We start from the raw sequence: 14,872 nt of genomic DNA, 5'->3' as shown, positions 1-14,872 counted from the left end.
GGAGGTAAAAGCAAATGTAACCCAGACTTTGAGACATTACGTCATTAAACTACCCAAGAAGGCTTTGTATGTATATATAGCCTATATATAAGTATAACTGAACATAAAGTATCTGTCCATATACTGTATAGTACTGCAGCAACTGATTTCCCAAAATTGCTCTACTAGTCCTTAGACGGTTTTCAGGAATTTGTGTCCTTGTGGATAAAAAAATCAACGTTGAATCACATCATTATTATATTATATCTTGTCATTATTTGTTTGTTTAAAACTTTAATGTTATTGTTTTAAGCGTTTTAGCTGCTCATCAGATACGTGATCCACCACCTACAGATATACAGGCTATAGAGTGGGAGACGATAGCCTATAGCTTACAGTAATTAATAAGCATTTTATGAGCATGCATAGACTTTGTCTATTTCAAACAGGAATACGTTTTTATTTTATTTTGTGCAGTGTGGAAACACCACATGATCGATATGTTTACTGATAAAAATCAATTCTACGAAAAAGATTAAATTACAAACATCACAGCAGAAAACAGGCTAATAAGTGATAAAATAAGGGTAAAAAAAATCTTCAAACGGTGACGTATATTTTCGGATTTTTCATTGAAGAAGCATAATTTGAACGAGCATATGATGTTTACTTATTTTGGATGTTTGTTTACTTATTTACTCTCAGGGAAACAGAAACAACAGTATCTTCTTTGGTGTGATGTTGGCTGCAGAGACTTGATGACAGCCACACAGTGGGCCTATCTATCTATCTGCTGCTGCATTTGAATACAAGGTGACGAACTCTCCCACGGCGGGGAGCGCGCGCCTTTTTGGAATTAGCCACGCGGCACGCCTCGCATAGTAATGGCGGCTCGCGCTTTGAGCTTGAACTTGACCGTAGGAATGCGGCTCGTGGGAACGCAGGCTCGAGGGTGCCCTCCTCTATTCACGGCGCACAGGTCGGTGTCAGCTCTGATTATCATAAAACCCAGCCTGCCTCAAATTAAGGCACGAGGGCTCGGGCTCGCTCTCCCTCTTTCACGCGAGGCAGAGGAGGAATTAACAGGTCTCTCTGCACGAGCCTGCTGTGGTAAGAAGTTTACTCTGTTTACTCAAAGTTTAGCTAAGCGCCTATCCCTCTGTAACGCTAATTAAACTTTAAGATTTCTACTGTGTGGAGTTTGTGAAATTGTGTCTAAGATGAAAATGATTAATATTTAACTTGTTAAAGTTTTTATAGGCTGATGTCCAGTGTGATGTTGCTTATTTCCGCCTCTACAGTTTCTCTGTGCTTTTTAAAGTTTAAAATGATAGTAACAATCCTTTTAAAAACAATGTTGCTCTTTTAAAAATGTACTGTATCTATACTTTTTTTCTCATCTCAGGATGTTTGTAAAATCTGTTATTAAAGTTTAGGAGTTATTGACCATTTGTATCATGGCCAATAAAAAGAAAGAAGTCTGTACTTTTTGTGTTTAGAGAGGTTAGTTTTGTTGGTCAGATCAATGCTTGTTAATTTTTTTTTTTAAACTGTCTCATGCACAAAAAAACTGTAAATCTGCAACATTACTTAACTTACACCAAGCAGGACTCATTGTATTTCTATCTGACTGTATATTTGTTGAAAAGTGGGATTTATAGTGAAGATGTGGCAATACTTACTTCAACTTTTTAGGCCATAACTTTGATTTTCTTCATTTCTCAGTATTCACACAAAACAGATCAATTGTGCATTATAATAGATTATAATAGAGCTTTTGAACTTCTTCTTTTTAAAGTATATTTCATTGTTGTACATTATAATCAGTATAATCTATTTTCACAAGTCCTTTATTAATTAATTCTTAATCTTGTATTTAGATCAATTTCTCCACTTTAAAAAAACAAAACAACAACAACAACAGTATGATCTTATTGAATCAGAAATTACACTGTTATGGTTTTATGTCATTTTTTAAATAATTGCACTCACTGCAGTAATCTGCAACCCTGCAATAAATATATGTATATAATCAAGACTGTAAATAACTGGAAATATTCCAGTAATAGTAATAATAGAATAGATTGATCAAATATTTTTGGACATGTAATTTTAACCCATTTGTATGAGACGACTTCTCATCTAAATTCTTGTCCTGCAGGCCAGACTTGAGCCTGATGTCTTGATTTTGAGTTCAGAGTCAGTTCAGATGTGAGGCCTGCGAGTTTCAGCATGAAACATTAACACCAAATCAATATGTAGGTCATAGAAGAGACTTAGCCTATAAAAACCTAAAGAAGTGAAACATCTTTATATTTCTGCCACTGATTCTTCTACATTGCTGTTGCCAGTAACTGTTAATTGAGGAGGCAGACGGATCCTGATAGAAAACCTCAAATTCACTAATATAGTAAATAATAATCATATAAAAATGGGGTTTAATATGTGATTAATTAAAACATCTAATTCAAGATCATATTATTCAAAACAGCAATCACATTCACCTCATAATAAGTTGGAAAATAGAATATCTACATGTTTATATCCATTCTGTTTAATTTTTTGTGAGTGACAAAGTTACAGTAATTTAAAACACTCAGACAGTAGATTATTTTTCATTATGGATTCAGATTTGTACTTTTGTTAAAAATATTCTGAAAAAGTAGATAAAAATGTATTTTAAATGAACATGTAAAAGTAAATACAGTAAACCACAAACTGTCAGATACTCTTTAACTCATTTCCCCGGTCATGTTCACTAAATTAAATATGTTATTATTATTATATAATTTGCAGAACTTGTCTGATCCTGTATCAGTAAATGGATGATGGATTAAGTGTCTGTAAGGTCTAAAAGATAAATAAATCTGAACAAATGTGAAAACACATGTAACATCAAATCCTATTGTTTATGTCGAAGCAATACATTTCAGACATCATAATGAATTAAATATGTATAAATTAATTAACAAATTATTTCATTTAAGTCAAACATATTGTGTATATAAAACAAAAATACAACAATTTAAACAATCTAAAGTGCCACTGAGCTGAATGAGCAGAATAATGTTTTGTATTGAATTTTACAGGTTAATTTAGTTCAGAACATTTTTTATTCTCTCACAAATTTAACAGTAAGAACTAAAAAAAATGTATCCCAACATTTTGTAATAAAATCAAACTGCATTTTTAAAAATAAGATAAATAACAATTCAGTGAATTTTAAATAATTGTACATTCACCTCATAAAGGCTGGAAAAGGAAATGAAATTAATGCAATTTCTCCTTTGTTATCATGAAAAAGTTCATATCATCTAATACAAACAGGCATTATTGAGCATTAATAATAAGAAAACAAAGATTATAAATGTATAATTTTACAGCTGTGTGGATAAAACATCATCACATCTACCAACAAGACTTCACCAACTAGAGCTGTGTGTCCATGATCTGAAAGAGTAATAATAATAATAATGATAATAATGATAATACTATGATATAATATCTAATCAAAGTTTACACACAATATTTATAGATTTTACATACTTTACAGTATAAAACATTTCAGCCTGTGTTTCAGTCAGTTTAGGCCTTTCAGCCCTTTTCTGCTCAACAGGTTAACTTGTCAAATAAAAACTAAATTATAGGTTGAACTGCAGTGTTTTAATGTTTCTTAATGTTTAATTTCTCTAACAATATTCTCACACGTTTTCTTACAAATAGAATCAATCTGTTTTTTTATTGTATCTTTAATTTCTTAGTGTCAGTGTTTTCACCATAGTCTGAACTATTAGCCCTTAATTAAAACTATTCTTTATAATTAAAATATGAATTCTTATTCTATGAAGGAGATGAATTGTTGTTGTATTTTCATGTAGATTGACTGTAGACTTTGTCTGCAGCAGAATAAGTTTTAGATTACTCACTTTCCTTTTTTTATCTGCTTTTTATTTATTTATTTATCTATGTAAACACACAGCAGCTTTATGACAGGATAATAAAGCAAATAAATATCTAAATACATCTGCAGTATCTAAATTATATCATTACTGTACCTGTTATACAGTTTTGACGAGCTGATGCATTCTCTTCTCACCAAAGAGTGTCGCTGTTTCGTCCAGTATAGAAGCATTTTTACTGTATGCTGTTTCTTCAGTTTACACATATTCAAAACCAGACATGAGCTTGCAGCATATCGTTTGGTTTTAAGGTCCAGATCGTTAAAATTCATTTCTCGTCCTGCTCCTTAAACAGCCACATGTTGTCTGTCGGTGAGCAGCTGAGAAGCGACTGTATTTATTATCATTCCGCTGTAAGAAACAGGCTTGTGAGTCACAGGTCGATCATAAACAGGCTGTAAACACCTGCACACATCACTGTAGAGCCGCTAAGAGCCTTCAGGTAACTTCCTCTGTATTTTTATATAATAGGGAAGCGTTTGTATCCTGCATATAACACTGAAACAAGGCAACAATAGCAGGTTATATGATGCTAAATCTCTTTACTTGTTTTCTATTCACACCTTGACTATATTGATTTGTAGATATATGAATAAGGAGATTGAATGAAAGGATCCATCCTGGATATTGGAGGATAAACCCAACTCAACCTTGAGACTGTTTTTTTTCCTTGTAAGACGTATAAAGATGTAAATCAATTAATCCTGCTGTACATTATGTTATCGTTTCCTCTGGACTCTGTGCATGTTTGATATTTTGAGAAACGTGACACAAATTAAGTGTCTTCCAGATGAAAATACGATGAGCCTTTAAACTGGTGGTTATTTCTTAATAATGGAGAATTGTAGATTATTACACACCTTATTTATCGCCACAACATTTGGGTCTAATCACTGACTTCCTGCCTGCAAACAAACAAAATAAAACAGCATCAACCTACTTTCATAGTGTTTATTCCCGTTTATTCCCCCCTTAATATTATAGGGCCTGTTTGACTAATTTGATAGGCCCGAGCCGGCTGTACTCCCTCCTCCTCCTCCTCCTCCTCCTCCTCCTCCTCCTCCTCCTTCTCCTCATCATCACCATCATCCTCCCTCCACTCGCCTCTCTCCCTGTCTGCAGCCGCAGCTCTCACACTCCTGTCTGACCCGCTTCATCCGGTAAGAGAGGATTTTTCTATATAGTATTTGTGAAAATAGCGAGAAAAATAAATATTAGATTTTAAAGAAGACGTCTAACATTTGAGGGAAGGCGTTGCGGTTCGTCTTTGCCACGCATGATAGGAAGTAGTGCGTGCGTGTGTTTGTGTGTGTGTGTGTGTGTGTGTGTGTGTGTGTGTGTGTGTGTGTGTGTGTGTGTGTGTGTGTGTGTGTGTGTAAATATCGAGCAGTTTATTTGGATGGAGTGAAATTATAAAACACTAAAATCTGTCTTTTTTTGTAATCAGAGGATCTATGTGGAAGTAATTTGTAAGTAACCTTTTGAGACTGATGCAGGTTAATTTGGGCTTTATTTACACATTTTTTTTAATTTTACAATTTCCTTCCTTTCCTTGAAATAATGATCTCATTTCAATTAGAAAATGAGATATCTTGGTGTGTGTTACCTTACTAGACATACAAGATAAACTAACAATTTTTAGAAAGCCCAAAATCTAATAATAAGCCCCAAAATCATCCTTTTTAAACTATTTACTCACATATTCTGCTAATATCAGAGCAAAACTATGAGCGAACTGTACCTGAAATATTAGAAGAACATCAAAGCAAAACTATAACATAGGCTATATTTAAAAATACTATAAAGTGCAATAAGGCCTTTTGAGCAGTACAGACACACTTGAAGTCATCATAGAGATGCTACCAAAGTTTAACCTAATTTTTCATGATGCAGTGAAGAATGTTAATTAGTTTGCGTTTAGGGTTTAAAACTTCAGAATATTTAATGAGGGTTTTCGCAGCCATGTGCTCATGTAAGAAGTATTCATGTAGCCAGCAGTAGAGAAGGAGGAGGTGTAGGAGGAGGAGGAGGAGGAGGATGAGGAGGAGGAGGCCCCAGGCAGCGCTGCAGTGCAGAGTTCAGCGGGGAGATATTGTTGTGAGCCTGGGAAAGTGTAGCGGGGCTGACGCCAGACTCTGCTGTGCAGGGTGGGGGGACCTCGAGGATCCCAGACCTGATTGTCATGTAAATTTCTCTCCGGCACGTTGTTGAACTTGATGTTGACTTCTTTCTTTTTCTTTTTTTTCTTGTCTTTTTTTTTCTTTTTTGGAGGAGGGGGGGTAAATTTTCCCTGTCACTTGTTTGTGGGAAAATCCATCTGAAGACACACACACACACACACACACACACACACACACACACACACACACACACACACACACACACCGTTTAACAGATTTTTAAACCCTCAACAAACCTTCAGTGTAGTTGACTGAATGTACTTTATCTTCAGGAATTAATATAACTTTTGTGTTATGTTTTTATACAACCATCTAGTGTGATTGAGTAAATAAAAATAGTTGTAATTCTGTTCACAACTTAAAGGACTTAAAAGATGTTTAGTGGTCGAGCTGCTCTTGTGCGTAAAGATTTCTTCAAAAAAAAAAAAAAAGAAAACAAAAAAACAATTAATGCATGAAATTTGAGTGTTTTCTTGTTGCTACATTAAAACAATGTTTCATGTTTCAGCCTCTATTTTTAAATAGATTTTAAATTTTCAGTAACACAGATGAATGTACATGTGACGCCCTGAGGGAACATTTACTGTATCTATTTATTTATAAATGCAATGAAAGCCTATTAAGTGACGTGAATAACTGTATTTTTTTAATCAAATACAATGTAGATGATGCACGTGTCCTCTAACACCACGCTCACGCATGCTCAGAAGCAACGAGCACTGTGCATCCAATGAAAATGAACCCTGCTTTCATGCTAATGTGGCACATAATGATATATTTTTTAAATTGTGCAGGCCTGCCTCTTGTTTCTTTAACCGTGCCAACAGCGCTGCGTGCAGGTGTAAGTTCAATTACAGGATGACATGCAGCAGAGGCCACAGCTGATTAGATCTACTTATAAATGATGCAGAGTAGAATAGGATTCATACAGTAGAGTCGGACCTGTGCTGCAGCCTGACAGAAGAGCTGCACCTCCGTGATACTAACAGATTGCCCATGCGCAATAATCAGATATGTAACTGCTATCTGATGCAAGCTTCGTTTGGAAACCCGTACTGCATCTTCCTTCTTCTTCTTCTTCCTCTTCTTCTTCTTCTTCTTCTTCTTCTTCTTCTTCTTCTTCTTCTTCTTCTTCTTCTTCTTCTTCTTCTTCTTCTTCTCCTTTTTATTGGTTTACCTGCACACACACACACACACACACACACACACACACACACCTTTTTAAATATCCTTTCAAACTTTGAGAGATATTGCAAGTTGCTACTCGGGTCTTGTGTCTGCCACTGGCTTCTTTTTTTATCAAAGGGTGTGATTGTTATCGCGCCCACTATCTCATCTCCTCAGCCCTGATATCACTCATATCATAATATCACTCTCGATAAGGCTGCATATAGCCTGAATATGCTATCAGGATTTAGCTAGGCGTAGGCCTTTTCTGCACCAAGGACAGAAACCTCGGATTCCTCTGCTCAGGTGCCTGCACAGCGAGTTTTTGTTGTATTTAAAATAAAGAAAAATAAGCATCTGGAACAATTTCTCTTCCTGTACGGAGCCTGAAAAAGGTATTGATTAGAGTAGCCTATGGCCAAATCCTCTAAAAAGGTCACTGTAGGTACAAGTATGGACAAAATCTGCTGAGAGTAATGTAATAATCATGGAAAATAATCTGTAGCAGCCATAAATAGGTCAAATGAACAGTAAAGAGAATGTAGGTCAACTTGTTGACCTCATTTCGATATCCCTATTTCCCTTAAAATGCATTTAATTACATGTTTATCATTTTATAATAATGTACATTCTCGACAGAGGAGAGCTGACTGGAGTTTTTTAAGTATTTTGAAACGTATTAATTATACGTTTTTATGCTCAAAACATCCCAGTTGAATCATCTGATATAAGACAAAATAAACTCAGTTTTTTATGATTTCAGTCATGTTTCAGCTCTGATCAAAAGAGGCTATTTGGAGATTATTTGTTGCTACAAATGAATTTCACAAAGCTGTAGAATATTGCTGTGAATTAAGAGGATTTTTTATATATAAAGTTTGTGCTCCGTTATGGATATTTAAAAAAAAAAAAAAAGAAAATGCTTCTGTAAATGTGACAGTAAACGATCCCCAAAGAGCTGAGACGAGTGTGGGTTTTTGGGTTGTTGTTTTTTTTTTAATTCACAAATTTAATTAAGTGAAGTTACAAAATGCCTACTCAATTAAAAAATCAAGTAGACTCTCAGAATAGCAGGTCAGACTCAGCTCCATCCGGACTCAATTTAATATTTAAGATATTTGACGCAGTGCTTGACTGATGAGGATAATTGGGGGAATAAACTCCTGATTAACACACACCTGTATTCAATTTTTAAATTGGCTTTAATGATTTCAGATCACCGCCTCTCTCTCTCTCTCTCTCTCTCTCTCTCTCTCTCTCTCTCTCTCCCTCCCTCCCTCCCTCCCTCCCCCCCCCCTCTCTCTCTCTCTGAGGCGGAGTTTATCCTCTCTGCTCACCGTGTGGACTCTCTGCACTTGTCAGTCGCAGCTCGCATGTGTGCGGGAGAGGACACCGTGTTGTTCTTATGCAAGTCAACGCACAGATAGGACACTTTGCAGCTTAAACACTCTGCTGCTTCTTTTACACTATTTTCTCTCATCGCGATCAGACTAAAAACAAATCAAGGCGGAACTGAGATCCTTGGAGGATATTGACTTTAGAGGAGTGGAGTTAGCCTGATGTGCAAGTAAGTGGGGATGCTGGCTTTATGTGATGACTAGTGTAACTGGACTGTAAAATGAATTAAGAGGTTCTGTTGTGTGTTTTATAGCCTGCTGTTGCACGTCCATCACATTGATTGTTGCAGGCGTTGTGTGAAGGCTGTTTTATGGGAACTTAGCTTGTCTTTTAGGCCTGATGCTGCAGAATAACTGCTCAAATCTTGCAACATAAGCCCACAATATTGTCAAAAGGCAAACCTGTCTCTTAAAAATGAAATGGTTTTGACAGACAGGGTTGTGTGCGGCCTGTAGTTACATATACTTGTGATGCTGTGCAAACACAAAATATAGCCTATAGTGAAAGTGATAGTTTGTACTTGTGCAATAAGCTTTTTGCTTTGCTTTAAACGTGGTGGTGCCAATAAAGAAAGAGTTGGATTTGATGGGGATAGATTGTGCCAGTTAAGGAGCAATTGGATAGTATGTCAATCAGTGTGTGTGTGTGTGTGTGTGTGTGTGTGTGTGTGTGTGTGTGTGTGTGTGATAGAGAGAGAGAGAGAGAGAGTAGGTGTGTGCTTAAACTATTAATAGAAACCATAACCACCTACATATAATGATACACATAAATATCACACTTTTCTTATCCTGAGCAGTTTGGTTGCTTCTCCATCTCTCTCTCTCTCTCTCTCTCTCTCTCTCTCTCTCTCTCTCTCTCTCTCTCTCTCTCTCTCTCTCTCTCTCTCTCTCTCTTCGTGTGTGTGTGTGTGTGTGTGTGTGTGTGTGTGTGTGTGTGAGGGGGGCTCTCAGTGCAATGTGACCACAGGCAGGCTCTCTCTCTCTCTCTCTCTCTCTTTCTGTCCTCTCTCTTCTCTCCCGGAGAGGCTGCCCCTTTAAGAGGACGACGGGTTAGTTTGTGTCTTTGGTTATCTAGCTGTATGAGTTTTAATTTCATAAAGCTAGAGAACCGAAAGTACGAACTGACGCCGAGCACTTCGGAGCCGTGGGGGGGGGAGTCCTCTCGGCATGGAGGAGATGATGATGCCGGGGCGGGCAGCAGGAGGAAGCAGGAGGGACGGATGCTGAGGGAGGCTGAACGCCGCCGCCGATGAGGAAGAGTGGTGGTGGTGGTTTTGGGGTGGTGGGGGTGACGGGGGGGGGGGAGGTGGGATTCCGCTGATCCAGAAAACAACACCGGCATGATTTTAGCGGTGCTTGCTGGAGAGGTGTGGGCACGTTCAGAGGAGCCACCTGCATGTCTGTGAGGGCGTGAATGTTGCTGCTTTCAGTGGTTTGGGCATCGCGGTGACGCTGGGGCCTATTGAGAATCAATAAATCGGCTATCGGTTCAACTTTAGAGACACAAGAGAGAGATGCATATGGAAAAATACAAAAAAAAACACAAACTGCATGCTGTTGTGTAGTTGTCATAACTGTGTGGGTGTTATAACAGTAATATCTTGAGGGGGGAGACAGAAATAGTTAAAGGTCTCATTTGATTGGTCAATCCGGGACTCACGTGACGTGTGTTGGCAGCATCAGGAGCAGCATCAGCTCGCAAAGATCTCACATGCTGGTTATGGCGTTTATTGTAGGCCTAGAAGTTGGTGGAGCCTTCATCACAGCCAATAATTACACTGCATGAATTTCTCCTGCAGAGCCGCATCCAGTGGAGGTGCAGACTCCCCGACTCCTCTGATACTCTGAGTTGTATTTCCTTTATATGAGTGTTGTAGGATAAGTGAAGTCCCCTGGCTGTAATTAACTTGACATTAGGAGTTTTGTGTATAATTGGATGCACATGAACATCACTTGGTGCAAGATGAAGCCTCAGAAGAACACAGTCAGAGAGTGTAAAGACTGGACCGACTGCCTTGTAACAACACAGAAAGAGTGCTGAGTATCACACATTGTGGGTAGTTTTGGTCCTTTTTTACCCAACCAGAACCTGCAGAGTTCAACACATCAAATTCAGCAGCACATTGCATCATCTAGAGCGAAAGAGACACGACCATCTTCAGCCTGTTTTCGAACATGCTTTCATCATTTGAGCTGAATCCTGTTAGACATGGCAGATATGTTCAAATTTGTATTTTGCTGGGTGGATTATTTTCGCGCTCGCCTGCTAGATAAGAACAAAATAGGACAACGGCTCAGAGTTTGATCTATTCTTAGAGCAGAATCAGCAAGCCTTGGAGATGACTGAACATCCCTGAAGTCCCAGCATGCTCTATTTAGACCATGACTGACAATATTTGATGTGCGCCGTTAAACAAGAGCTAGGATGATGTGTGACTGTGTGACTGTGCGAGCGTGTGTGTGTGTGTGTGTTGTTGTTGTCATCTGCATATGAGAGCCGTCGTACAGTTTGAGTCAGTATGATTTGACCTCCACGTCCTCCATCTTGGAGTGATGCAAAGAAAATCAGGGATTTAAAAAATGATGTTATCATGTAATCTCTATCTTTCTGTTCAATTCCTCAGATTACATTGGTACATTTTGCAGAATTTACACTCCATGTTTATTTAGTATACAATATACTTCTTGTGCAATCCTGTATCTTAGTAGCTTAGCAACTGGGATGCTGCCCAGACCCAGAAGCATTCTCCATACCATCGCTTTGTGGAATAGTTTATCACTAATACCACTAAGTGTGGCTTTTTCATTACATTTTACATTTTTGTATTTTCAAAAACACTTTTGTCAAACACGACGTACTCTACATGCAACAGAAAATATATATAACCTTGCAAAGAAGCAACAATAATGACAAGTGCATGGGAGAAAACACCACTAATGAAGACAGTCAAACAAGTTTAGCAGATATTTGTTAGCTTCAAGGTCAAAAGAGCTGCATTTATTTCCCTCCACAGCCCTGCAAGCTACTTATTTATTCCTGGAATATGTTGTTTCATTAAAACTTAGAGCTACAGCTGTGCTACTGTTATTTTACATTCATAGATCCTCTTTTCTTTTGTCTTAAAAGGAGAATGCCGGCAACATCAGCCCTAAAGTTTGCATCAACTTACAACGAAGCCAAACGGCCACCAGACAGAATGAGGAGCCTGCAGGTAAATATTTAAAATAACAGCACATGCATGCACAGGTGTGATTCACGTGGTGGTTTGAATTGAACAACCCATAATGCTGCCAAGTGCACACATAAGCACTTTCACTTAGTCTGCCTCATATATTTTGGGTTAAACAACAAGTCCATGGATTTAGGAGACAGGTTCAGGTCAGATAGTTGACGCAGGTAGTTTTTGCTTCCACGGTGCCATGAGCCAGCAATTGTGCAGCGTTGCTGGTGGTTGATTGTTGTACATATTTGTAGAGCTGTGTGGATGGAGTTGGTTGTGTATGTGTGGGTGTGAAAAATACAGAAAGAGAGACAGACAGACATATTGAGGATTTTGTGTTTTGCATCAAGAACGCTTTTTTTTCAACCGCTGTAATCCTCACTGTTTTATTCAAACGAAAAGGGGCTTTCAGAGGGACATTTACTACCATTTTTATTTGCACACAGTAAATGTCAGTGTTTTTATCATTCATGTATACATATATACAGCGTCTAGCAGCAATAGACTGTAGCCTACAGCCATGCAGTGATTTGAGCGAGTGAAGTAAGACCTCCATGTTGAATCCCATCATTCGTTTCTCCTTTGAAGTATTAACATTTTTTACATTGTACATCAACCCCCCGTCCTCCACACACACACACACACACACACACACACACACACACACACACACCTCTCTCTCTCTTTCATTCTCATACAGTCAGCGTTTTATCCCTTTAAACACTATGATCCTATTTGTCAGGTAGAGTGTGTGGTAGGTGCAGGGGAGGTGGCCGTGTAATCTTTGCTGCGGTTCTTTATCCCGTTAGGAGAGCGCAGGCGTAGGGCTCACCCAAAGGTTTGGACCTGCTCATGTGGAAAGAGTGTTTGGGTGGCTCTGTCCTTTTCGCCCCTAATGCCTTGACGAGCCACCCTCCCATTATCCAAAGTCTCCTGATTATTGTAAGCAACGTATTGATTTGCATGAAGGTATAGCACATGCATTATTCAGCACCGGCAGCATTTAGTCAAAACACTTGAATGTACCGTAAATCACAAGAGAAGCCTGTTGAAAGATGTAAGATATAAGAAACAGTTGACATATTTTGGGTTTCTTTTTAATATAAAAATTAAAATTCTTAATTTTAATGCCTCAAATAAATAAAAACTTACGCCCGGAAGATGCCTTTTTTTTTTCAACAAGATCGAAACAGAAACATTCTCAGCTTTAAGGTTGTCACTGTGTTCTCTTCAGTTCTCCCTGAAATAGTTCAGCATTAGGAATTAAACAATAAGTACATATTGTTAGCAAGGTCAAATCTTCATGGTTCCGCAACCTTGAAGCTCAATAGAAAGCTCAGTTATTCAAATTTAGTATGGAGTTCTTTGAGTTGCCCAGATTTTCCCAAGCTTTATATTAGCATATGCAAGGACCGGCCTGTGCTGCTGTTTTCTAAAGTGGATGTAAATTATAACCTCAGTATTATACAAGCTGATAGGAGATAAATCTCTGCAGTAATGCATTGCAGCGAATGGGGGTGGGGGGGTGTTAGTGTGTGTGTGTGTGTGTGTGTGCGTGTGTGTGTGTGTGTGTGTGAGGTACTGTACAATAGCCGGTGGCAGATGGAATACAGACTAGCAAAGCACTTGCTAATGGTCGTGCTAAACTCTCTTTTCACTTGTTTTGGTTTCTCCAGGTTTTCTGCCACGTTTCTAGAAAAAAAAAAGGAGAAAAGTAGATGCATCAAAACAGAAAATTTAAAACAGTTGCAATGCTGCTGAAATAGTTTTGCGAGCGTGCACACATTTGTTTTAAAACAAATATTAACACAGGGAGATTACTAAGTCGAAATTTGCACTTGTGCGGTCCAAAAGGCTGAGGGGCTTCAGGCCTCACGAGCAGAGTGAAGATCTCTTTGGAATCCCTATGCAAACTAGGGCTTGAATAATGAGATGTATTTATGGAGGGTTGGGAAGGGGGTCCTGCTTTTGAAAGCCAGTAGGCCGGAGCCTGAATGGGAGAGAGGGAGGAGGAGGGGGGGAGTCGGACAAGGGGGAACGGGGGTGTGTGTGGGGAGGGGGTACAGGGGCCCCCAGCAGCCCGGGCCGAGGCCGAGGCAGCTGTGAAAAGGGGTCCCGTCTTTTTCCCACGCCCAGCAAGACGCGAAACACTGCTGCAGCTCGCTAGGGTCAAGTCCCATCGCTAATATATACACACATACATACACACGCATGCACACACACATAGAGGGGGAAATGTGTGTGTAAAAGTTGTGCAAATTAACAAGCTGTCTGGGAAGCTCTGTGACATGGGGACACCTGCTATTCTCCCAGAATGCTTTGCACTCTCATCAGGGGCCACTGGGCTTGATGGGACAACAATTAGGTCATAACTTCAACTTGAACTTAAAATTCTGTTGTGGACTGAAAAGAACCGGGATTCAGATTTTTTTTCTTTTTTCTTTTTTGCATTTTTAAATAGTTCACATACCTTATTTTGGAAATAATAATTTTCAAAAGAGTGTAACAATTACACACTAATTGTGTATTTTTGATGCAATGATGCAAGAACATTTTTTTGCAAGACGTTTTGGAGAAAAAGTGTGAAATTGTTGTCTTTTTTTTTTTTTTTTACTTTTGCAATTGTTGATATGTCCATTAATTCAGTCTGTGAAGATAAACTTGGCCTTGTGCTTGATCTGAGACCCCAACTGTCAACTTGGCATTGTATGCGTGCACACTCACACACACACACACGCAGAGTCACACATACACACACACACACACACACACACACACAGCTTGCTTCAGGGACAGACAAAAGAAAAATTTAAACATGAAATGGAGGAGGGTTGGAGGAATAGAGGACTATAGAGGAATGTTTTTCAGCTGAACTCTCAGTGTGACCTTCTGTCTTTCTTCAAACACGGAGCGCGAGGAGCTAAAAGACAACGGGGACATTTTAGACAGAGAATACTGATCATCACCTC

General features: G+C 38.6%; 2 long non-coding RNA genes across 4 annotated transcripts in view; one reads left to right on the top strand and one right to left on the bottom strand.

The window, feature by feature from the left end:
• Nucleotides 1-861: 861 nt before the first annotated feature.
• LOC137194091 (uncharacterized) overlaps nt 862-14,872 on the top strand; it is a 29,700-nt gene continuing 15,689 nt past the window's right edge. Inside the window, exons 1-2 of one of the 3 annotated variants that reach the window (XR_010930923.1) lie at nt 862-1,089; nt 11,810-11,894. This is a non-coding gene — a long non-coding RNA (uncharacterized lncRNA). Of the gene's footprint in view, nt 1,090-4,995; nt 5,099-8,617; nt 8,853-11,809; nt 11,895-14,872 lie in introns of those variants that run through there. The other 2 variants (XR_010930924.1, XR_010930922.1) reach the window with 2 other exon arrangements.
• Nucleotides 6,218-6,642, bottom strand: LOC137193412 (uncharacterized). Its single transcript, XR_010930816.1, has 2 exons — nt 6,292-6,642; nt 6,218-6,255 (listed from the first exon to the last, which is right to left on the bottom strand). It is a non-coding gene; the product is annotated as an uncharacterized lncRNA (long non-coding RNA).

Source organism: Thunnus thynnus, chromosome 12, assembly GCF_963924715.1.
Source record: "Thunnus thynnus chromosome 12, fThuThy2.1, whole genome shotgun sequence".
In the NCBI taxonomy this organism is placed as follows: Eukaryota; Metazoa; Chordata; class Actinopteri; order Scombriformes; family Scombridae; genus Thunnus; species Thunnus thynnus.
This window is presented reverse-complemented; position numbering and strand designations above follow the sequence as displayed.